Raw genomic sequence first — 26,348 nt, 5'->3', positions numbered from 1 at the left:
CCTTGGTGAAGATACTGTTCCTATACACTAAATAATTCAAGAGAATGTGAGGTAGCAGTTAAGAATGAAGAACTTGCATTTGAGTTTTAACTTTGTATTTTAATACTATGTGTAAAATGAGACCTTATCTTTCTAATTGTCAGTTTCCTCACCTGTAAAATAGGATGCATATTTCATAAGGTTTATGAGAGTTCAATGAAATGATTCACATAAAGCACCTGACATGTAATACTTGCTCAATAAATATTAACTGCAATTATTACTGTTAAACCATTTGAGCACTATGTGTGAAGAAATAGGCTTTGGCAAAGTGATGATAGAAAGTCTGTCAGATAAAGAGTAGTAAAAAGGCTTTAGGTAGAGCAGTACAATGCAAATGTATTACCTCTGCTCTCTCCCTCCCCCAGAACTGTATGGCAGTTTGTCCAAAAGAGAACTGGGGCTGCTTCTAAACACAATGCAACAAAAATAGATGGATACTTGCTTAAGGGACCATATATGTTTATAGCCTATTTAAAGAACAAAAATAGATCTTTTTGTAGGCTTATTTTAGCCAGGACACTCAGAATACCCATTAGATTCTGTATTCATCTTGGAGTTCATATTTCTCTTTCTGTCAAAGCCTCTGGGGGTGGAAGAGAGAAAAGGTATCTCGAATGCTCTGGGTTTGTTAAGAGCAACAACCTGATCACAAAGAGTTTGAGCATTCAGTGAGACTGACTTTGAGCTCTCTACACTTTTCAGCTATGTTTTAATTGCTGCTGTAGCATGTTTTCACGGCCCCCCCAACTAGGCTATAGGTTAGTGGTTCTGAAATGACTGCAGGACTCGTTAAGAAGCACCAAATTCTGGGCTCATCCTCAGGCTTTCTGATCAGTGGGCCCAGATGGGGCTGAGAGTTTACATTTCTAACAAGTTCCCAGGAGGACCTTGATGCTGCTGGCCAGGAAATCATACACTGCCAACTACTGCTGTATGCACTGTCTGGAGTGCTTGGCCCCAAGTTGGGCACAGAGTATACTCTCAATAAATACTTGTTGGTTCACTGCATCTAATGACACCAAAATGAAATATAAAGGGAAGATAAAGTATATTAAGGTTCTCATTAGGCTCACTGCCTGATTCTCATTAAGACTGTCCTGATTTCTTTTATGTCTTGGGCATGAGGGCTCAGTGCTAATTTTCATGACTTCTGTGGTCACTGAAGTACTATTGTTTTCATCTACTCCAAGGTTCTCCTCATTTACCCTTTCCTTTCTTGATCATTTTAGACAGCACTAGTAACAGCCAACAGAACCTTCAGGACTAACACGTGAAGGAGAATTCCTGTACTTCCCAAACAGTTTCGGTAAATCCATCATCACTGATCTCATTTTACACCTTCTCTTCACTTAGTTAGCATGAAACTAAAGCCTTTTTCTAAAATTTTTAATTTGATTGTAACTGCCTCCACTAAGCTAACATTTGATTGAGTCACGGGGGAGGAGAAGATTTAGAGCAAAGTGATATAGAACAAATTGGACTTGTAGAGGAAGAATTGTTTGGAATTTTTATATTGCCAAATTTATTGTTTATTTTCCTCACATTTTTTCTGAGAGTGAGCACTTGGATACTTCTTCACCGAATGGAATTTGGGGGAATTATTTTGTGCATCCTTTAAACTAAATAAACATTTTAGAACAAAGTGATATTTTCCTTAAACAGAAGTCTTTTTAAGTTTCAGTTTTCAGCAGCTCATTAACTATATACATGGCAGTAAAGTACTATGCAAAAGTATTAAAGACCTTTAATTACCTTTTCCACTGAATTTCACTCTGTTCACAGCCAATATATGAGTTCAGGGTTTAGATCACTCTTTCCCAAAGTAGATTGCATGGAACACTAGGAGCATGTTAATGTGGATGGAAAGGCCTCTATCACAGAAACAAAGAAAGCTCAGTAAACATAGGTTTTCACAAAGCTAAACAAGTATCTTTAATTCAGGACTGTCACAATCTTTACCATGGTTATTGAAAATTGTGGCTATGGAAAATGGATGTATTTTCAAACACCATGTGGCCATGGAAGCTTCTGTTGCTTGTAATGAGGACAGATGTTGGAAAGTACTGGGTGAAAGTCCTTACATGATTTCTTTGTTCATTCTTAAAGAAGCTTTAGAAGTACAGGAAGTTGTTCTTTTCGTGCAAATACAATACACAAAATTTTGGTTCCTTTTTGAACCAAATTTTTTGAAAAAAAATTCTCTTGGAAGATTTAAGATAGTAAAGTGATTCTGTTTGTTCAGTAATTCTCTTACCATTTCCTGAATGCTATTTCAGGTTAAATTTTCTGTGATACAGGCATTTTTATTCTATATTGCCTATGTCGGGACAAAATTTCATTGTCTAATTCATCCAGGATGATGTTCAATTGCCAAATACACTTCTAGGGTGAAATATTGCAGGCAGTCCTGGGTTTTTCCCCTCCCATCTGCCAAGTTTCAAAATTATGGAAAGTTAAACTAAATGTCAATTTAAGATTCAGTCATTCATAATTTAAACAAGCCCATGAAGCAATCCATCCAAATGGAAGATCATTCCTTGCCAGTCTTTCCAGGTTCATTGTTTTCCTACATCCCTCCCCTGTCACTCCCCAAGGTTGTATTCCAGTTAGCAATACTCTCTGCCTGTAATGTGTCTTTTCCCAGTCACTAGAAAATGTCAAGGAAGTATAGTTTGAACTGTAGAGGCTATTAATCTCTACGACACTGTCAAAGAAAGGAGTAGGGTTTTATAGCTGCAGGTTATTAACACTACTGACAATAGAAAAGTTGACATTTTTCTTTTCTTTTCATGTAGGCTGTGTCTTTTTTTTTTTTAAATTAGCACTGAACAGAATATGATGCATTTTTAGCTGTTTCAATGTTGCATTTATAAAAGTAATGAGAGGTGAAACAAAACCTTTATTTTATAATCAGGTTGTTGCATTCCTGAACATAGGGTTTTCTCAGGTACTTTGTGTAATTTAACTTTTAATTCCAGAGTGCTTAATTGTAATTATTTCATTGCTACCAACCCTTGTTTTCTGTTTATCCCCATCTTCACCCTCCATGTAAGGACTATTGGCATCTGGAAAGAGTTAGATCACCCTCATTTGACAGCAATATTATGCTTGTTAAGATCCACTGAGCTGTGAAAACACATCCATAAAACATCTAAGGTAGAATTTAAGAACAGTCTTTTTCCTCTCTCTTCTTGAGGGGTAATCCAAACTTTTTAACTTGATGTATTACAGAGCACTGTCATTTTGTGTTTCAGCTAATCTGGTTCTTATTCACTACCTGTAATTACAAGTGTAGGTGTGTGAATTAGTTGGTTTATAAACTCCAAAGTGTGCACACATGTAAATGTGTTGCATGCAAATGTTCCAAGTACGGAATACCTAATTTAACTGAATGACAGGAAGCACAACATCATTGAAATTGTCAGAAAACAGAAATTAGGTATTTTACAGCCCTTTTTTGTCTCTGTATGTTGCCTTTATGTATTAGAAAACAGAGAAGCTGCAAAATATGTACAGAACTGAGTGGGATCTTGGGTGTAACCTATTACCATGAAAAATTGGCAAGAAGGAAATTGCGTCTTATTTTCTGTGTGTTCTTATGTAACCTTGAACAAGCTGTTCTGTTTAAAAAAAAAAGTCTTTTCTCTTGGTTAAAAAAAATCAAACTTCAGCCTTCCAAATATTTTTTATAGCTGCACTCATTTGAGTGCCCCCCACCCCGTTTTTTTAAAACCGTTATCTCAGTGTGCTTTCTCCCCCTTCACGATTTCCCAAGTGTTGGATTGCAGATGGAAGTCTGGACTGAGTCTCAGCAGCTTGACTTTTAGCAATATTTAGTTATTTGGAAGATTACAGTGTTTTCAAGTGTGTTGGGTTCTATCATCACATTACTCCTGCATTCTGATGTCAACAGGACCTTACCAGCCCAGATTCCCTATTTGGGTCCAATCATTTTATGGTGAAAATAGATGGGGGAGAGGTTAAAGATATAATCTGTGAAAACAGTGTGAACCAGGACCTCTGATTTTCTCTAGTCTGAATCATTCTACAAATTGCCTTTATTTAGTGCTCGTCATTCCTTTTCCTGTTTTCTTCCAACTTCTTTGTTCCTGCCTCTCCTTTGTTTTTCTGGTCTCATATTTTTCCTCAAAACTTGCTTTATCATTTTGATTCTGCATCTTTCCTTTTCTACACTACCCCATGCTTCCTGTGCACACTTTGGCTCAGAGAATTTGACAGAAATACTGTTATTCATAATGTCTTGTCTACTTCCTTAGGGTGATCTTTTTTTATTTTTCTTTCTTTGAACCAGTTATGTATGTACTGTAGGTTGTAGAGAGGCAACTGCTAGATGTTAACAGTGCTTCCAGAATATATCTTCACAGTTTGGAGGAGAGTAGAATATCATGTATGGATCCTCAGAACATTACCAATACATGGAGGACTGATAATATCCTCCTGGATCTCCATTGTCTGTTTTCTCAGGGGTGACATAAATTCTCGCTAGCTCACAAGCCACCTGTGGCCTGTCAGGTGCTCAGAGGGCCTGCAGAGGCAGGCAGTACTTGAATAGCTTCATGAAGATTTGTAACTCAGCTGGCCTGCTACAGCTTTCTTGCTCCCTCTGGGTTTCTTGATAAACTGGCCTCCTGCTAAGGACAGGGAACCAAATGGCAATGGGAGGAGTTAATGAGCCACAGAAAATGTGGCTGTCTGTGAACAGAACGTTGCTTGTGTCCCAAACTCTTTGTCCCTGAAGTTTTCAGAGAAATCCAGTATGACGGGTTTAAAAACATCCTGCTTGTGATGATCTCTTTTGAATGGTAAAAGAAATTGGAATGTTTAACAATCATTAAACCACATTATTTGGACATTATGTTGGGCTTGGGCTTTAGATACTTCTGGGACATGCATGAGATGCTTGTCACTACTGAGAGGCAAGAATTAGGTCAAGTGGAAGGCATGTGTATTATCAGAACATGGCTTTTCTTAAACTCAGAGTGTTGGTTCTAATCTCCTTCTGCTGGACTATGTCAACTCCTACCCTGGGGAGACCATTTCTCATTGACTCACAGCTGTGTACACACACTGCCACCATTTTTTTTCTTTCATACTATGTTGAACACTTTGTTAGGTAGAGCCTGACTCCATCAGCTCTCATTGGTCCTTACCTCTCCATCCCAACATCATGTGACATTCTTATCTTCTGTAACACTTCCTGTTTTCTGTCCATTGCCAATCCTTTCCACGTAGCATGGTCATATCACTTATCTTGGAGTCTGTCTGGTGGAATCATGCTTTTTCTCATCATCCCTATCTAACTGGCATTTTGAGCTCTTCAGACTGCTCTCTCTTATCCACCATCCCTCTCCTACTTGTATTTTTCACTTATACCTTACTCCACCAATGAACCTATCTTTACTTGTCTGGTTCCCTGCTTTTGTCCTGACTAGTCCTGCATAAAACTTCCATTTATGAGGGAAGGAGAGATGAATAAAACCCAAAACCCAGAGAGAACTTAACCTATTCTGTAAAACTAGTTCTATTTTTAGCAGTCAGGTTAAGATGCATGAAAACTGAATAAATAGTTGTATGATTGGTCGTTGCCTTCTTTAAAGCATGGAGACAAATCTTTATTGTGGGGGTAGGGTGGGATCTGAGAGTAATAAGGATTCTGATCTAAACTAGTTAGTCTTTGATTTTTAGGTTTTGTTAAAAAGATAACCTTTCTTGAAAAGATTTGCCTTTTTGAGCTTCTTAAAAGAAAACTTATATTGGATCCATAGAATGATATAGATCCTATCTCGAAAATGTATTTTCTACTGCATTTCTCATGAAGTGCCTGCTTTACAGTTTGAATATTGCAAACAACTGAAACATATAGTTCTTTTTTGATTATCCACTTATATATTATTTATGGAAGATGTTTATATCTAACAAGATTCTTAGTTTGGCCCATATTATTTTGGACTTCATTCTCTAGCTGAATTGCCTCTGATAAAAGGAGTAGTACTTTTGTCTTAGTTCTATACTGTGTGCTGTACCATAATTCCAGCCTAGTTTCAAACATATGAACAAAGGATTTGATGTAGTTGGGGGTGGAGATGATTAAGTAAGGCTTCACTGAGACTGAATGTAGTTTCATATAAAAGAACTTCAGACTTCCCACTTTATGGGATTAACCATATGATTTAATAACTGCCTCTTAGATTTTAAAGCTTTTGTTCTCATATGAGTTGTGTGTGTGTGCATGTGTGTTGTTAATACTCCGTTTGCTAAATTAGGTCAGTATATCCTTTTACGGGGTAAGAAGACTTACCCCGTAGAGACCATTATCTTTTTCCAAAGATAATAAAAAATTTAGTTCAGGTAATCCAGTTTTTAGTTACTGTAATACTACTTTGCTTCATCCAGACACTTAAAATTGATGTTTCTTTCTTTCTTTTTTTTTTTTTTTTTTACCAAACTCTATGTTTTTGATCTCAGAGACTACCAGAGTAGAAAATGCCTGTCCATGTTTCCTTAGATGATGATTGTAAGGACTTTGATTACTATCCTGTGGGTTCTCACATGGACTTTTGCCTTGTTCAGAACCAATCATTATCATGTTTAAAAATGAAAAGCTAGATAGATAAAATAGAATTTACTTTCTATCCTTTAATGGTCTTATTTTTAGATGGCATTTCTCTGGCTTCTTATAAATTTCTCTGTCAGTAACCATATAAACTGTTATCCTTTATAAAAAAACAAAAAACAAACAAACAAAAAAACTCTTCACTCAGTGTCTTGCTTGATTTAAACAGCATCTCTGTGAAGGAGATGGCCCTGGTATTACAGTGGAATTTACAGGAGAAAACTGTAGTCTGGGAAGATGAAAAAAGTGGATTCATGGTCTAGAGTTAGTATAGTAAGTCTTGTAGTAGAGGACTCCTATTTTCAAAATCTGATGCTTTCCTTCCAGTATCTTAAAGCTCCTCTATGTCAATTCTTCAAAACTTGTTACTGTCTTGAGAGTGAAATTCCATTTTATGCTATTTAAATTGCCTCCTGATTACAGCCTTAATTGTATTTTTTAAATGTTGTCTTTTTCAGTCTAATCTTGTAGTACTGGGTACATTATTTCAAAAAATTTTATTTTACAGAAAACCAAGGTCATAACTAAATAAGTTGAATTCTTACAAGGTAAAAGAGACTTTCAAAAAATCCAATTCATCTATGCCTTTAAATTATGAACCATAAACACTAATTATGTGACACATTCGATGGCCTTTTTTTCTTTTTTTTTAGTCACTTTCCCAACAAAATGCCACGCAATAGCATTCTTTTGTACTTTAGATCAACTGTTAATTAGTTTTCTCTCAAGAGATGGCAATTTCTTCAGTTAACTAGATGAAATGCCCTGATCTCTTTCAGTATTTTCTAGTGCACAGTCCTCTCTTTCATACGGCCATTGGCCCTCTCTTTAATCTGAGAGGCATATCTAAGGAAATAAAATGCTTCCAGATGCATTCAGCATCAGTTTCAACTATGAGTTCTGAATGGATTATGAAGAAATGCCTTGTTGACTTTTTGTTTTTACACTTCCATTTTTAGGCTAAGAGAACTTTGGGATTTTTTTTTTTTTAACAAACTTCTGTCATTATTGTTTTAAGAAGCTCCTTTAAAAAAAGAATCAGTTTATTTGAGCATTTATAGGCATACTTTGATTTCCCTTAGCTCATCTTGACTATAAGGTTGGCTGGTCTGTGTATAGGTTTTTATTAATGACATTAATTATAAATACTGGAACTACAGTTGGTTATTTAGGGAAAAAAAATCCCAGGTAGGCATGGTTGGACACACTTAAAATCCTAGCACAAGAGAGGATCAAGATTCAAGACCAGTCTGGGTTGCTTAGCAAGTTCAAAGACACCTTGGGCTATGTAAGAAAAATTCTGATAGTGTCCAAATGTAGGCAAAATGAAGTTTGATATATAATTTCTAATGTCTTAGAAAGCAACAAACTCTTCAATTTACCTACTCAAGTTAGGAGGAATTAGATGATGCACATAAAATAATTAGTATAGAGCCTAACATATAGAACATGTACAATAAATGTTCTCCATATTTTAATACTGGTGTATAGCTGTATAGAAGCTATACAGCTGGTATATAGCTGTATAGCAGCAGTAATAGAATACATACAATGTCTTTTATTTCATCCTATTCACTAAAGTTTTTTTTCTCAACTTTATTTATTTTATAATATTATAGTTACTGCATTATCATTAGGACAAGGGTAGTTGATATTTAGGGCAATGATTCCTAGACTTGAAGAGAGATGCATAAGGTGCTTAGATTTCATGTTGACAGGGAGAGACATTTAAAAATACCTATTATCAGCTTTTATCATAATTTTTAAAAGAAGTAAAAAACAATTTCAGTGTGTATTATACTTTTAAATAATTTCAATTTATGAAAAGTCTACATTGTCCTTGTTGGTTTCATTTCACAGTGGCCTGGTGGAAACTGGGTAGACCTGTAGTCTGTGTAGGGTACTTCCTGACATGAACTGTAAAGGGTGAAGGGCAATTGAAGTGAGGACAGTAGGGTTGAGACTGTTCAGGGAAGACAATAAGCTCCCCTTTTTTTAGTACATTCATAAGATATAAATCTTGAGCTCTTATAAATTCTGAAAATTGATTGATTGATGGACATTACCATAATGGTCATAACCTATATTCTATGTGTTTTTATATCATTTATGCAAATTTTCTGTTGCCCAGAAAGACTGAAAAAGTTGATGAGAAAGGTATCAACTCATATTTCATCTTTTTTTTCTCCTTGTGTACTTGTCAGGATGAATATAAGTGAAAGACAGATACACACACACTCACACAAAATGAATAGGTAGATTATATATTTGTAGAATGCCTTTAAAAGTCCAAGTTGATATCCATCATTCTACTACTCTTACTACTATAGTTTCATTATAATCATAGCACTTTATAAACAGGATCAAATTCCTATTTCTTTGAACTTGCTGAATCAGAATAACATAGAAAGAATAATAGAAATTATTGGGCTGATGAGATACAATAATTTTAATAGATAATAGTTTTAATAGAGATATAGACAACTTAAACTTATAGACGAGTATTTTTTCCTTTCAAGTTTTTTTTTTTTTTTGGTCCTTCATGGGCCTTCATACATCATGTGCTTGTGAATAGGTAAATAAGACAGACTTGCTTAACTTATGTGCTTTATTTATTATTTATTTGTTTATTTTTGCAGTACTGGGGTTTTGAACTCAGGGTTTCACATTTGCTAGGCAAATGCTACTTAAGTGCTTTTTGAGATTTGTACTGATAATCTGATATTCTTTGGAATGAGATCTGAAGAGGAAAACAGAATTTTTATTTATTTATTTATTTTTTGCTAAGCATGAACTAAGTTTGATTTTAGCAGTACTGGAGTTTGAACTCAGGGCCTTGCACTTGTTAGACAGGTACTCTACCCCTTGAGCTATACCCCCAGCCCTAAACCAACCTAATTTTGATTCCAATTGTTCTACCAAACTCTTGAAAGCATCTAGAAAGTATGGCAGCTTCTGTAGACTTAAGTGTAAGAGCTACAGCTACCATCTTAAAAACGCCTATATATGAATTTTTGCTTCTTTTTTCCCCCCTCTCCCCATCGGGAGTGTCCCCTATTTAGCCATTTCTTAAGGTTCCCTTTCATTCCCAACTGCTGTATTATTTAAATCCCATCTACAGTACTCACTAGAAGCAATGCTTAAATCTGCTTTTGTATTGGAAAACAAAGCTTTAAAAGCAGCCAGGGGAGCCACACAGAAGAGTAGTGATTTTGTGACAATGGCCTTAATCCAAGAAATTCATTTAGAAAGAGTTTTTGTTTGTTTTAGGCAGAGTTGATTTTAGCATGTTTGTCCATTGAAAATGACCCATGTGTAGATAAAACCTCTGATGGAAAATGGAGATTTTTATTACAGGTAGCAATGTATGTGCAACATGGTACCCCATATTACACAATCCTATAAATTCTTTTAAATACATCTTATAACTATACAAATAATCCATTCTGCATATAGAATGTGGCCTTCTTTGCTCTCTATATAGTATTTGTAGGACCACTCCATAAGTGAGGCATTGTTGTTTCTGTTCACACTGATAAGATGTTTTGATAAGTAACTACTGCCTTCTTAAATATGCTTCACTAGGAATAGATAGCTAATAGCATGATCTGTAGACTGTAATCAGTTAGGTGGTCATGATTTATTATACAAGTTTCTCAACACTAACAGATAAGGAGAAATGTAAGATATAGTTATAAGCTAAATTCTATAAAATGCACTGATGATGCCAAATGAGAGAGAGAGGGTGAAAGATGGATGTAATTGAATCTATAAGAAACCCTTAGATAGGAAGGAAAGTGTTTGAATTGTATAGGGAAGGGAGTTCAGGATTATAACTTTTAAGAGTAAGAATGAAATGTTTACAAAGAGTTCTGATTTATTTGTTGATAGAAGTCTCACAAAACATCTTAGAGAAAGCAGAGTTAGAGGATTCCTTTTCATTAACATAGTAGACCACTAATCTTAAGAGGTGAAGAAGACATTTAAAATCAGTGCATTCTTACCAAAGTCTGAAAGGGCATAAACTTAGAAACAACTCTAGATTTAAGTCAAAAAAAAAAAGAAGGCATAAGACTAGGGGAATTTTATGCAGTGAAGGGCAAAGTCTGAATTAGGAAAATCAGGCACCAAGGCCAAACTCCTAACCACACACTTCTGGGGGAGGTAGTATAAGAACCAGTGCAGTGAGGTGTCCAGTCACCTGCGTCAAACACATTCTGAGTTAGTGGACGGCGGGGAGAGGAGCGTTGCTGGGATGATTATTGAGCAGCCATGCTTGGAGGCTCTGGTACCATCTGTATAACAGGGAGACAACCTGCCTTGATGAAAAATCAATCTTGAGAGGAAGTAGATGCAGACCCTGAAAGAACAGGAGTTCCTGGACCCGACTTTGTGAGATGCAAGGTAGCTAATGAGCCCGTGTGGGTCATATCAAGTGTGCCCAGGCATGAGGGTATGGGGATGTCGGGAGAGGCCAGTAAAGTCACAGAGTACTAAAGCCCTCTCTGGTACTCTTGCTCTGGGAGCTTAATTAACTCTTGCCAGAGAAAATAATAATTACATGAATGCCTTGCAATACAGCCGGTTAGCACCTGGAAAAAATTTCATTTTGCTAAATACTAATCTATAGAAAGTTCAGAAGAGAAAGGAAAACAAATTAGTGGCATGATAAACAAGGACTCAGCATGAAACTCTTACAAAGAAGCCCCAGACATGGCCTGGTGGCAGAGGATGCCATTGCAAGGCTTTATGCATACAAACAGTGATTATAGGCTCAAAGCCATTGACATCCTCACTTTTTTCCCCCCAGTGAAGGACTTCAAAGCTGGCTTTTTATTGTGAAGCCTCAGTGTGGGATGGCGACTGTCAGATCATGACTTGAGGGGAGTTACAAAATATTTTTGTTAATAGCCTGTTTCCCTAAACCCTAGCATCATTCTTTTAACTCCTGTTATCAGAAAATATACTTTAGGATATTGCATCCAAAGAACCATTATATTTAGCAAGAGAAATTCTGCTTTGTACTTATAGCAACACATGTTTAATTAAAGGGAATTTTTCTTCCACTTTTTTCCTACCTAGGTTTTAGATTGCCTGGAAAGAAATATGAGGCTAAGCAAAAAGAAAATATTTTATTCCCAGCCAAATGTGAATATTTCATCTGGCGGAAAAAAAAATCTAATGTTAAAATCCTGTATTTGGGAGCCACTAGAGAATTTGACATATTCCAATTGAGTTTCAGTATTTAAATGTGATACAAAAGAGTATAAATAAAATACTAGGCCAGTTTAACCTGAACTCGGCCATATAATAATGTTTTAAGTACTGTATAGTCTGCAAATTGTCCTTCTATAGGTGGAATCTATTCAGTTGTAATTGCTTTTGTGTGTGTTTCCTTGATGAAAAATACTCATTTTAAAGAGTTAAACAGTATTTACGTTCTCCTCCACTTCCTCTTGGCTTTAAGAACTTTGTTTTAAATAGAAAGCATTGTTTTTCAATAACTCACTAGCAAATTAGGTGAGAATTGCTTACTGCCTTTGTTTTGTAGCTGAGACAATTAAGCTAGAGATGTTAAAACTGCTTCATTGCTCTGTTTTGGTTAACTGACCACTACTAGAGTTACAGGCATCCTGACTTGCATTTCACACTTTCCCTTGTCTAACCTGATTCCCTCACATGATGATGCTGTTTTAATGAGTCAACTTACTTGTATTCCATTCCTCAGTCCCTGACTTTTTCACTTGATTTAATTGAAATCATGTGTCTATGTTAGAAGGGCTGTCACATGCTTGAGTTTATTTATTTTTTCAGGGGAAGTTTGAGACATTTTACTAAGATGGAAAGCAACTCATGCATCCTTAGTAAACAAGTACTCAGGGAAAATGGGCTTTTTTTTTTTCCCTCATAATGACAGAAAGTTTTTCATTTCCATTGCATAGTCCTTTGGTCCTTCTTAAGGCCAAACTAAGCCTATTTAAAGGACAAATCCACTGAGATGTTGAAAACGTATCCCACGTGACTACATTTGCTTCTCGGCCTTGAGGAATTTAAGCTTTCTACAGAATCTAAAGAGAAGAGTTATATAACTGCAATAAGCTTGTGACTTCACCCTCCAAGGTAAAGCCTAGGGCACAGAATATGGAAAATGCACTGCTTTTCTGCCTGCCAGAAGGAGGCCTGGCTTCAGGTGCAATAAGAGAATAAGAGGAGTGCTTTCACTTCTGGAAACTTTGACTCTTTAAGGACTGTCAAACATACATCTTCTGACAGTGTGTGCGAATGAGGCCATAGAGCCTTCCAGTTTAAATGACTGGGTTTCACCCTTTGATGAGAAGCCTGTCACAGAGCAGACACTTAGAAACAGTGAAATTGGCCATAGATCTCTTTCTTGAATTTTTTTTTTTTCTCAAAGAAAAGCTTATCTGAAATGCTAATCCTTAAATTAGGGGCTCAAGCTCAAAAATGGGAGAAGAAAAAAGAGAGTGAGTAAAGTTCCTGAATTGCAACTATTGACTACCTTTTGAGCCAAAGAGAGCATGAGTCCAGATTGTCTCATCAAGTCACTGAACAGCCCTGTGATCAGAGGGACCGACAGCAGTTTTACTCTATTCTCCAGCTATAACATAGAATATGCTTGCGATTTAATTTGGCCCACAGGTACTGACTGAATTTTACTCAAATACCTGCCATGACAGGACAGCTCGGGGTGCTCTTTTCCCAACACACGTGGTGCCATAGTTATCCAGAAGAATTGTGCACTCCTGAGCAGTGCCCATGTACCAGATTTGCTCAATATAATAAAATAGCTAATTACAGGGAAAGGATACTTTGAGTGTGGGAAGGAGTTGATAATACAGTGAAATTTTTTAGTGTTGTTGATGTTCCTGTATGTTGCGACCTCAACACTGCAGTCTTTAACTCTCTGTTGCTGTTCTTGCAGTGTCATCTTTCTCCATGAGCTTTGAGATGAAATATTTAGAAATATCCATGCTATCAGTAAAGGGATGGAAGCCTGTTAAATGCTTATTCCCCATTTGAAGTTTGCAAAGTGATTTGAAATCATTAAATGAGAGATGCTGATTTGAGATGGTCTGGCAAGTAGTAAAATACTTATAATTTAGCTATAAAATCTATGCACAAAAACATGTAAAGGTCAATATTGAAATGGTAGAATTTACTTACCAATTTTTATTTGAAAGTGCCCCTGTATGTTAGGCACTGTGTGTGGCATTTTCTGTTTCATAGTAATTTGGGGTTGTATTTTAAGTGAAAGCATCACAGATACAGGGTTTATTTCTTCACTTGATATTAAACAAAGTGTTCTAAGAATATACTTACAGATTTTAAGTCTGAATATCAGATTCTTCTGAAGTGTGGCAAGTTATCTTTAAATAAAAAAGAACATTACTGTTTTTTGTTTCTCAATATAGATAAGAAATGTTTAAATTTAAGAATTCAGTGTTGCATTGATACAGCAGCAATTGTCATGTTTGTCCACACTTGAAACTCAATAAACACTGATGCTTGGGTCCCTCTCTGACCAAGTAAGCCACAGTCTCAGATGTTCAGAGTCTCTGACGGTAGAGCCTGAACATCTTTGGTTTATTTTTCTTGAGGAGGAAGAGATGCCTTTGGTGTTCTGTATAAACAGTGTAATGTTTTGTTACTCCTGCAGAACTGTGTTTATGAGCCGTAGGAAACTACATTCATAAGTTGTTTGTTCAAAAATGTCACATTTGCCATATATGAGGCATGATTCCCAGCTCCTGAGAAAAAAACTTGGTTAAGGGATCTCTTAATTTTTGGCAAAAGATCATTTGAGTCTTCTTAAAGGTGTGAGTGTATCATAATAGTACCATGTCATTTCATTGGAAGATTTAGAGTAATTTTAGGGTCTACCTTTAGGCTGGTTTCTGAACCTTTTTCAACTTTTACATTTTGTTTCTTCTCAGCCATATTCTATGTTTGTACTGATTTGTATTAACTCACTATTTTCAATAACTCAGTCCTACTGCCACTCCCCATATAGTGCTCTATGGCCATCTAGCCAAGGAATTATTTTTGTTTGCTTGTTATAAAGAAACAAACAGTTCATTGCTTTTTTTTTTTAAATCTAGCTATTGGACCCAGGCCCTTGTGCACGCCAGACAAGAGCTTTATCTCTTTGAGTCATGCTTACAGACTTTTTACTTGCATTTTGTTTCTGAGGTATGATCTTCATACCTTTGTCTAGGCTGGCCCTGAACTCTGATCCTCCTGTCTCCACCTCCCAGGTAGCTGAGATTGCAAGTGTGCATCACCATGCCATGTTTGTTTTTGCTTTTCTAGATCCCCATGCTTCAAAGTTAAAATTAAGCAGCATTTCTCATTAAAAAAAAAACACTGTTCAATACTGGAAAACATAGAAACTAAACAAGTAATATCAACTGAGTGATGATATACAGTTTAAAAGTATCACTGAGGAATAACAGAATTAAAATTAGTCAGGTACATTGACCTAATCTGCTTCAAAAAGAATATTATTGTCATACTCTTCCATATTCTTATACTAATCTCTTTTCCATTCCCTGTTATCTAGAATCTCAATATATAGAGCTTGAACATCAGGGATAAAATGTACATTCAATTAGGCCAGAGCCTCTTTACTGACCTAAATAACAGTTCATTCATGAGGTAATGTGACCTGCAGTAAGAGAAATCTGTTGCCTGAGCTGGGGAAACCTGGCATAGCACAAACTCTCCAGTGGTCAAAGAATCATCTAAAATTAGACCAGGCTTCACAGGCCTGGTCACCTTTTTCAGGAAACTTTCTTCATCAAGATGTGCTGTAATTTGTCACCTAGACTATCCTTGGTAATCCTTTAATGTGTATCATTACTAGTGTAACATGCCTTGCCATCAAGGAATTGAGCAATTACAAAATTTGTACATTTTAGATTGAATTATTCCATGTATAACTTAGGGATCTTACTTCCTGTCAGAGAGTGTCGCCCTTTGGAGAGATGGTCAGTATATCATGGGGTTCAATGTGCCATTAACATCTTATTCCTGTCAGGTTTCTTCCCATACATATGACAGTGAATTCCTATACCAGTGAAAGGAAATTCCTTACCTTCTACAGTGGCCTCAGATTGTTTTTGGAAAGAGATCAATAGAAATAAATTCAGCACACAAGTTAGTTTAATACGCAGTGAACAATCTAGTGTATTAGATTGGTTAGAGATTTCCTGGATCATTTGACTCATAAGGTACTTTAATTGTAGTTTTTGATATATCCGTGTCAAAATGGGAAAAGGCAAGGATGTGATTTTCCTCTTTGAGTCATTAGGGAAAGACTTAAAATAAACCTAAAATGTTAAGTCCAGGCTTTATTATTCAACAAATGTTTATGGAGCATCAGTGAACAAGAAAGGCAAGTCATTCCTCATCTTTATGGGATGCACAATCTAATGGGTGAAATAGAAAATAGATACAAAAAAATTATGTTTGGAGGTACAGTGGTCTGGGAAGGATGATACAGCAGGGTAAGGGGATTTGATTAGGGGAGGGTTGCTATTTTAAATATGATGTCATGATGGAATTTATCCAGAAAATATATGGGGAAAAAATAGGAAGAAAATGAGAGCAGTATCGTGTTAATATAGGGGTAAGCAGTCCTAGCAGAAGTCACGTCCCGTGGAAATGCTCTGCAAAACAGGAGAGTGCCTGGTATGTTGGGGAAGGAATCTGAAGACCAGCATGGTGGAGTGGAAATGATGTGGGAGGAGGGTAAAAGGAGATAAGGGCCATACAAGCATGGGTGGCCATACCAACAAGGGTTTTGCAAAGATTTAATTTTACCAATGTATGGAAAGCCTTTGGAAGTGATTGAGCAAAGTGACTGATCTGGCCTCACTGTGTATCTTGGCATTTACCAGATGTTTGATTAGTTTTTATTTTTTCATAAATTTCTTCAACTTCCTTTAATTTTTTGTTTTCTTAAATTTTATTTCCTGGAACTCTTGCTCCTGCTTTCATTTTTATCTCTCTGAAAACTGTAACAGCTGACACTGGCTGTGTTGAGTATGCTGCCGATCACTATATGTTGATTTTTCCCTGTGCCCCTTACAATAGGCTTAAAACAGCAAAAGTTATCACTATGTTCATAGGTGAGGAAATTGTGATTCAGAGAACATAAATGGTGTACCCAAGGACTTGGGCCACACAAGTTGCTGACACCCTATCCCAAAGCCAGGCATTAGGCTCTTAACTTTTAATCACAGTGGTAACAGTCATCCCCAAACTCTTTTGAGTACCCCCCACTTACTCATCAGCCTGAGGCCCTCTAACCCCTCCAATTCCCATACCTGGTGACTGAGGGAAGATTTTAAGTCAGCCTGGATATGGAGGCTAGGTCTAGCTTCCACATACGGATCCATGTGTACGTGTCAGAGAGTGGGGTGATCTGTTGCTGCTCTGTGGACTTTATCAAATTATAATCTCCCAATTATAAAATAGTTTTCCATGTGTCAGGAGTGGGTGTGTGGAAAACTAAGAGGGTGTGTGTGCGCGCGCGCGTACACCTAATCTAGCTCATGATGGATCTCCTTCTTCCCCATTGAGACCACTGGTGCAGATGTTGCTGGGTTGAAGCAAAGCAATCAGGGTAACTAACATTTGTCTTGGCTCTTCAGTAACTATCATGCTCTTGCTTACAGGTAGAAACCATGAAGAGGGAGTTGAATTTGTGACTTACTTCACTCTGAAATCCCTCCGACATCATGTGATAAATGTTGCTCTAACCTTTTATAGCTGTTGATGATGTTGCCTCATGAATTTGCTGCTACATTTTGAAAGCAAGAGCCAAAGCCTCTAATAGAAATGCATGAGGTAAAATAAGTTCTAAGGAGGAAGCCATTACAACTTCTTACACAAGTACATAAATGTGTACATATTGGACAGATTTAAAATCACCGGGATTCTTTTATGACATTATATTTTATGAACATACTCTGATAGCCAATGGAAATATATTTTTGAGTTGTTGTAAAAGGTATATACCCTGTTGGGGAACTTTCTTACTGAACTTGGTAAGTAAAACTTGTTTACAAATGTGTAACATGTGTATACATTTGTTAATATATTGGAGCTGACTTTCTGTTTCCCAAGGAAAATAGAAATGGTTCTCACTGCCTGTGTGGAATATATTCTACTTTTCAATAAGATTCTACATACAAGGAGAATACAGCTTTTCAGAAGAAAACAAAACCAAAGGACCCATATGGACAAGCCCAATCTAAATATTAATATAAGTTGAATCATAGCTCTTTAGACACCACCACTTAGTACCCACTGTTCCTTATGCAAGAATTGTGTGTTCTGGATAACTGTAAATGAAATAGAGCATGCTTCCCTGATGTGCTTCAATGCATGGAATAGAAAGAGCACAGGTTAGTCACATCAGGTGGGAGTTTACATCTTTCTTTTCCTACTTATTGCTTCTATGACTGTGGACAAGCTGTTTAAATCCCAGTTTCTCTTCTGTAAAATGAGACTAGTAATAAATATTTACCTCATAAGATTTTGAGAATTAAAACAGAACAATAAATGTAAACTACCTGACCCAAGTGGGTACTTAGCAAATATTTCCTTCACGGTTAGTTGTCAAGGGTCATGCAGTAGGGAGTTAGCATTGGTGGAGAATGAAAACATACGACCTTATAGGGAAAAAATTATAAAGCAATAATTGGCAATATTGCTTGTCATTACAGTTATTTTACTTAGTGTGGTGATTGAAAACTAAATTTGGATCTAAAGTCCCTGTTGAGAATGTACTGTGTGACATGCTTGATTCAGGGTGCCGAGAATCCATTGGAGATCAAAATCATAGTCTCTGCCTTCATAATAAGAGAACAGACATTGACTAATTACTCACACTGATCTGACGAAATGTCAAAGTGCGACTGTGCTTAGTGCTATGAAAAGAAAGAAAATGATGTTATGAAACCATATAATAGGCACATTTGACCTAGTTAGGGAAATCCAGAATTCCTTTCCTTTAAAAAAGGCAACAATACTGATACTTTAATGGAGGGCTGGTGCTTTTAACCCTCAATATACTATTAGAGGCTGTTGGACTCCATTTTAGTTTTGGTGTTTCTTTTTTGAGATATCTTAGCTGTTTTTGAGGATTGCTATTTCATACATTTTATCTTTCTTAAAGCCTTCCAAGGAAAAAGAAAATTTACTTATTTTAAGGCAGAAAACAACTCTGTTTTATTACCAAATGGTTCCATTGGATCCTTTTACACAACTAAGATACATTGTGGCATCTCAGTGATTATTTTTGTCTTAAAGACAAAGATTATCTGTGTCTTAAAACATTTTCCTGTTTCATCATCTGAGGAATTAGTTCATACTTGCTCATTAATTTATCCCAATGCATTGAAAAAAATCTAAAATAATAAAAAAGGAAAGAGTGATGGAATTGTCAGAGGGATGATGTGAAAGTGAAATAAATGTTTACTACTTTATTATCCATGAGTTATCTTATCGCATTACCACAGTTTGTATCATTTTTCAAAAATCTAGAGACACCATCTTTCAACTAAATTTTAAAAAGTCTTTAGTTGAATTGGGAATTCAAGATTTCACATTCTTCTCATGATAAAAAGAGAGGAAAACTGATAAATACATCCTTCTATTAGACATGATTCAGAAAACAATGCATGGCTAAGGGTGTAGCTCAGTGATAGAGTGCTTGCCTAGCAAATGTGAGGACCTGAGCTCCATCCTCAGCACTGCAGCACAAAAATAAATGCATAAATATTTATAAACAAAAACAGGAGTCTGAGATGGTGAATGGTGATGTCTCTTTTTGAGCATTGAGAGAGAAGATCGAGATAGAGGGAACAACACAGGCAAAGGCCCTGAGGTAGAGAGATTCACTTGAGGGACTAGATGAAGGCTCATGTGACTGGAATGCAGAGATGGCAGACTGTAAGAAGCTGGAGGAAGACATGGGCATGCCTGATGCGGTGCTTTATGTGTGTTTGGAGAATTCTAAGAGCAGGGGAAGCAAACAAAGAATTTTAAAAAAGAGGACAGGCATTGTCACACATGAATTTCAAAAAAGGATTCCAGTTGAGGTGATTTTGAAGTATGTAATGTGACTAATGAAATAAGTACTTGTGTATGTGGGATTGGACCTTATAAGAAAGTTCTAAACTGGAAATGGTAGAGTGTGACTCATCCACATTTAGTTCAGTTTAAAATCTTGATTTATTAAGATCACGAACAGTGTGAAATCAGCTTGGGTAGAGTATAAACTGAGAAGAGATTCAGCACCCTGTCTCTAGGACCACCAGTGTTTTGGACTCTGAAGAGGAAGATGAACTTGTAAAGGAGGACAGTGGTATAGAAGAAATACTGGAAAGTATTGTGTGAAGGAAGACAAGGGAGGTAAATGTTATGGGAAGAATCCATAGCATCAGTTGCTCCTAAAAGGACAAATAAGGAAAACTTTTAAAAAATGTTCTTAAGTTTAGCAAAATGGAAATGTTTGCTAATCATGAGAAATAATTCAGCAAAGTTGGTGAAGTTACAGCTGGATTGGAATTAACTATGAACTGGGAGGAGAGACAATGGAGATAGCATAGATAACCATTCATGAGAAATTTGGTTGTTTAAAGGAGATAGAGAGGAAAGACACTCATCTCAAATGGGCAGATAAATGTTAACAGAGAGCCTATTAATTTTACCCTCCTTTATTGTTTTTATTAAGGTTAATTTTGCTATAATTCAAATCAGTATCATACCTTCATTAAACATTGAATGGTCATGGTGTTTTTATACTGTCAAGAGTGTCCTTGAGTTTTGCTTCCAAATGCAGAGGGCACCAGGTCTTGGATCAAGCTGAAAGGCATGAAGTTGTATTGGACCAGGCATCTGACATGTTTTCACAACAGTCCTATGCGGTTGATATAATTCCATTTTACTGATGATGAAAAACTGAAGTTCAGAGAAAACTTTCCTGTAGTGGTCAAGTATTTAGAGGCAGAACTGGGACTCATCCTCAGATGAGTCAGGCTCCATATTTCCTAAGAAGTCTTCTACCCAAGGCAACTGTCACAATTTAAATAATAAACTGCCTTTCACAGAGGTTTCTCAAATTGAAATCCAGATTCTTGCCAGATGTGATGGCACATTCCTGTAATCAGCATTTGGGACACCAAGGCAGGAGAATTATGAGTTCAGGGCCACCCTGAGCTACATATAGAGACCCCCATCTTAAAAAATAAAGCAGGATCTTGGGGTTATTTTTACTATATTTTTTTAAATGCTGTTGTGTTGATTAATGATGTGGCTACATTTGAAAAATGAGTCTTTAAGTGTGGTACAAGCTTTATAATCCCAGCTGCTTGGAAGGTGGAGATCATGAGGAATGGGGTTCAGACAAGCCCAAGCAAAAAAGTTAGCAAGACCCCATCTCAAACAACAAGCCAGGTGTGATGTTTCATGCTTATAATCTCAGCTATGCAAGAAGCATAAGTAGGAAGATTGTGCTCTGAAGTCAGCCCTGGCAAAAACATAAGACCTTATCAAAAAAAAAAAAAAAACAAAAACCAAACACACACACAAGGCTGGAGGCATGGCTCAAGTGGTACAGTGCCTGCCTAGCAAGCATGAGACCCTAGTTCAAACTTGAGTACTGGAAAGAAAAGAAAAGAAAAGAAAGTTGTCAGTTTCATTGTGCAAGCATCATAGAGTGTGTCACACAAACCTAGATGGTTTAGGTCAAAAGACAGACGTAAGATGTGTGAGGCTGCTGGCAAAACATGGCATTCTATTGTACAGTAAACCTTTTAAATAAATAAGACTGGATACACTAAAATAATGATGAAAAATTTCTAGTAAACTAGAAACATAGTTGTTTACTCTCAAGCATTATGTGCAGTACATAAATTTTATGTACTAATCTTACATAAGATGGCTAGCACAGTAGTTTGTTTACACCAGCAGCACCACAGACATGAGTGATGTGTTGCAGTGTGGTGCTACTATGCTAAGATGTCACTAGCGATTAGAATTTTTCATGTCATTATAATCTTAAGGATATGTCTTATAGATATAAGATCACATTTGTTCCACTCTCATATGTGTGATGTATTGTTGACCAGAAAATCATTATGCAGCAACTAATTATATATCCATACAACCTGGCAGTATAGAAACAATTTAAGGTCAGTTTCCCTGTTTCTCAATTGTTGCCTCATATAACATTTCTCTAAACTATCTTGGTGTTGGAATTAGTCCTGAAAACCGAAATCAGTGAAATGAGTTCCGAGAGGATTTGGAAACATATAAGATGTGGGTTTTGTTTCCAGTCCCTCACCACCTTAGTTACTATCATCTCAGTACTTTATCTGGACCCCAGTGCAGGAAATAAGCAGACAAAGTTTTTTCATGTCTCACCCCATTAAGCCCTGACTCAATGTGGGGGAATGTTGATAAAATGTTTTAACATCTTATCCTGAGTGAAAAACCCTGAGTGAACAGAAAGCATAACCAGCATTGTTATTGATCATGCATTGAACTAGATATTTGAGTTTGTGATGACAGCCTTGGGCTTGGAGATTTGCTTGCATGTTACATTATTATGATTTCACAGTAGGTTCAAATTGATCAAGATTATATAGCTGAGTTACACATTTCTCAGTAAAAGAAAAGAAAAAGTTGGTGGAAGTAAAGCCAAGCCATTTTCTTTTGTCTGTTTTTCTTCAGGGTCAAAGTTCCTGTTTAACATGGAGGTTTAGCCTGTGGAAGGCACCAATCTGAAAGAATTGCATGTTTTTCTCTTCTAGGGTTTTGCTTCTTCTCGGGTTCTCTCACAATAACTTTACCTCTTTAAAGTGCAGTGGCAAGTTGTTCATTTGCTTTGAGGAGAAGATTTTGATGTCATGATATCAGTGTCAAACCTGATCTATAATGTTACCCTAACCAGTTCGTAATGAGTAGTTGGAAGGCCACGGGCCTTTGTTGTCTTCACGTTACCCAGACCATCTCCACAGCACATGTTTCCAATGTCTGTGCCCATTTGTGAGGCTGAAATGTGCCCATTAGGTTTGAGAAGCTACAGCAATCTCTCCCTGTTCTCTCTTAACCTCACATCTGAGCACCAGTGACCCTGTGTGACATTTCAGAGTTTGGGCTTGGGAACAAACCAGTGTTACTGCTTGGGCAGATGTTTGCTCCCTCTGAACTTTAAAGAAAAGATGTACAGCGAGGAGCTCCTGCCACTACAGAGTTTACAGAAGATAACTGATGTTTAAAATACCTTGGATTAGCCAGTTTCGTTCTGATTTTGTAATCTCCATTTGGGTGATATTCTTTTAGCTGAATTATATCTTTCCACCCCTCTCTTTAAAATCAGAGGTACATTAACTGGAGGTGGGAAGCAAATGTTCCAGCAGTACAATAAAATTCACTTCAAAATGTAGAAAAATAAAAACTACATGTTTTTAGTAATTATATTAAAATATTACTACTAATTATAATTGTGTTCTATAAGTTATAATACTCATAATAAGTATTTCCCAAGGTATACTATTAATAAAAGTTATAAGCTATGTATTTTACAGAATATATGATACCAAGATGTTATTATGTCAGATATTAGCAATAATACTTTAATTACCTAGCATTTAAACCCACTAGTTGGAGCATGGTATAATGGTCACTGGCAGTGTGACTCAGTTTGCCTCACATAATACTCTCACTGTAGAATGACCTGTCTATCCACTAAGCGTTGGCAATACAGTCTCGGATTACTGTAGCATTTTTCTCTTAAGAATGCTTTTTTATTTTTTGTTTATGTTAATCTCCTCCCCCTGATGATCTTGTCTTTTCAGATAAAATTTTTCTAGAAAATCGATATATTTATTTACAATGTAGTAATGGCAGTAGTGATAAGGAACACACTTGGGAGTACTCACTGCAGCATGTGGAGGTACCAGTGGTTTTCTAGCATTTAGTATATATTACCAGCTTAATGAGTTACTAGCTTGTGATAGCTATAAAGAGAGCCCAATTTGTGGACACCTATTCCATACCACACATTATGCCTGAAGGCTTTATGTGCACACTATTTGGTTTCAGGTGTGATGGTTTTTATATTGGACTCAGCTGTGTTTCACTGGTTAAGGACCATCACATCAAAATGGCCCTGAGTCTCACAGAGCACTGATCTTGCCACTAATCATGGGACAGAGGCCAGATCTTCCTGGGTGCAGGTAAGATAGGGTGGTGGCATGGGATCCCACAAGCGTACTTCTTAAATTACTTTGTAAAGCAAAGGAGAACTTTATCAGAATTTCTTTACATTCATTGTTTGGGTTATTTTAAAACATATTTTCACAATGTAATTAAAAGTAAAATGAATGAGAGAATATTTTATAATGACCATATAACTTGGAACCTTGGGATTTGAAAACCTGTTTTTAAAAGTTTTGTTTTTTTGTGGTACTGGAATTTGAACTCAGGGCCTCATGTTTACTAGGCAGATGCTCCACCACATAAGCCAAGTTTCCAGCCCTTTTTGCTTTAGTTATTTTTGAGATATGATCTCACACTTTTTGTCTGGGCTTCCCTGGACTGTGATCCTACTACGTAGCTGGGATCACAGGCTCACATCAACATGTTCCATTTTTGTTGGGATGGACGTTTCAAGTAACTTTTTGCCATGGCTAGCCTAAAACTGTGATACTCTTGATATCTGCCGCCCAGGTAGCTGAGATTATAGACATGAGACACTATGCCCAGCTTGAAAACTTATTGTGGCCCACCTCTAAGTGACTGCAGTTGTCAGACTATCTAAATTCTTAGATATATCCAGCTCTGTCTGTAGTCTGGAGAAAACGCATGTGGATGCAATTACATTCATCAAATCTGTTTTGATCAGCAAAATATCAAATAATTTTAAAACATATTACTAAATTCAAAGGAGCTTTATATCCTTTTGAACATTTCTTAGTCATCCAAAATCAAAAGCTCAAATGTTATCCACAAAGGAGGTAAAAAAATAAAATATACTTTAAAAGGGTGGGAATTACTTTTCAAATGAGTACACAAGCAAACAAAACCCAGGCAAATATTGGAAAGTGCTTAGTGACTTTGGTTTCTAGCCTTGTTCTCCATTCTTAGAATGTGTCAGTTTATTCTAAAGTAAAATTTGATCATTGAAAATAATACTTCTATCTTGAACGCAGGGCCTCATGTGCTAAGCAGGCACTCTTCCACTTGAGCCATTTTGCCAGCTCCTTTTTTGTGTTGGGTGGTTTTTTTTTTTCTTTTATTATTCATATGTGCATACAAGGCTTGGGTCATTTCTCCCCCCTGCCCCCACCCCCTCCCTTACCACCCACTCCACCCCCTCCCTCTCTCCCCCACCCCCTCAATACCCAGCAGAAACTATTTTGCCCTTATTTTTAATTTTGTTGTAGAGAGAGTATAAGCAATAATAGGAAGGAACAAGAGTTTTTTGCTGGTTGAGATAAGGATAGCTATACAGGGCATTGACTCACATTGATTTCCTGTGCGTGTGTGTTACCTTCTATGTTAATTCTTTTTGATCTCACCTTTTCTCTAGTTCCTGGTCCCCTTTTCCTATTGGCGTCAGTTGCTTTTAAGGTATCTGCTTTAGTTTCTCTGCGTTAAGGGCAACAAATGCTCGCTAATTTTTTAGGTGTCTTACCTATCCTCACCCCTCCCTTGTGTGCTCTCGCTTTTATCATGTGCTCATAGTCCAATCCCATTCTTGTGTTTGCCCTTGATCTAATGTCCACATATGAGGGAGAACATACGATTTTTGGTCTTTTCGGCCAGGCTAACCTCACTCAGAATGATGTTTTCCAATTCCATCCATTTACCAGCAAATGATAACATTTAGTTCTTCTTCATGGATGCATAAAATTCCATTGTGTATAGATACCACATTTTCTTAATCCATTCGTCAGTGGTGGGGCATCTTGGCTGTTTCCATAACTTGCCTATTGTGAATAGTGCCGCAATAAACATGGGTGTGCAGGTGCCTCTGGAGTAACCTGTGTCACAGTCTTTTGGGTATATCCCCAAGAGTGGTATTGCTGGATCAAATGGTAGATCAATGTCTAGCTTTTTAAGTAGCCTCCAAATTTTTTTCCAGAGTGGTTGTACTAGTTTACATTCCCACCAACAGTGTAACAGGGTTCCTTTTTCCACGCATCCTCACCGACACCTGTTGTTGGTGGTGTTGCTGATGATGGTTATTCTAACAGGGGTGAGGTGGAATCTTAGCGTGGTTTTAATTTGCATTTCCTTTATTGCTAGGGATGGTGAGCATTTTTTCATGTGTTTTTTGGCCATTTGAATTTCGTCTTTTGAGAAAGTTCTGTTTAGTTCACTTGCCCATTTCTTTATTGGTTCATTAGTTTTGGGAGAATTTAGTTTTTTAAGTTCCCTATATATTCTGGTTATCAGTCCTTTGTCTGATGTATAGCTGGCAAATATTTTGTCCCACTCTGTGGGTGTTCCTTCAGTTTAGAGACCATTTCTTTTGATGAACAGAAGATTTTTAGTTTTATGAGATCCCATTTATCTATGCTATCTCTTAGTTGCTGTGCTGCTGGGGTTTCATTGACAAAGTTCTTATCTA

The 26,348-nt window shown here is 36.8% G+C and overlaps 1 protein-coding gene across 27 annotated transcripts in view; it reads left to right on the top strand.

Annotated features, from left to right (window-relative positions):
• Celf2 (CUGBP Elav-like family member 2) overlaps nucleotides 1–26,348 on the top strand; it is an 808,044-nt gene that overhangs the window by 522,227 nt on the left and 259,469 nt on the right. Inside the window, exon 4 of one of the 27 annotated variants that reach the window (XM_074056689.1) lies at nucleotides 1,272–1,348. The exons of the other annotated variants lie outside the window; for them this stretch is intronic. The gene's annotated coding sequence lies outside the window, so the exon portion shown is untranslated. The remainder of the gene's footprint in view (nucleotides 1–1,271; nucleotides 1,349–26,348) is intronic. 27 annotated transcript variants of the gene reach the window in all.

Source organism: Castor canadensis, chromosome 15, assembly GCF_047511655.1.
Source record: "Castor canadensis chromosome 15, mCasCan1.hap1v2, whole genome shotgun sequence".
Classification (NCBI taxonomy): domain Eukaryota; kingdom Metazoa; phylum Chordata; class Mammalia; order Rodentia; family Castoridae; genus Castor; species Castor canadensis.
Note: the sequence above shows the minus strand (reverse complement) of the source record. Positions and strands in the feature narration are given on the sequence as shown.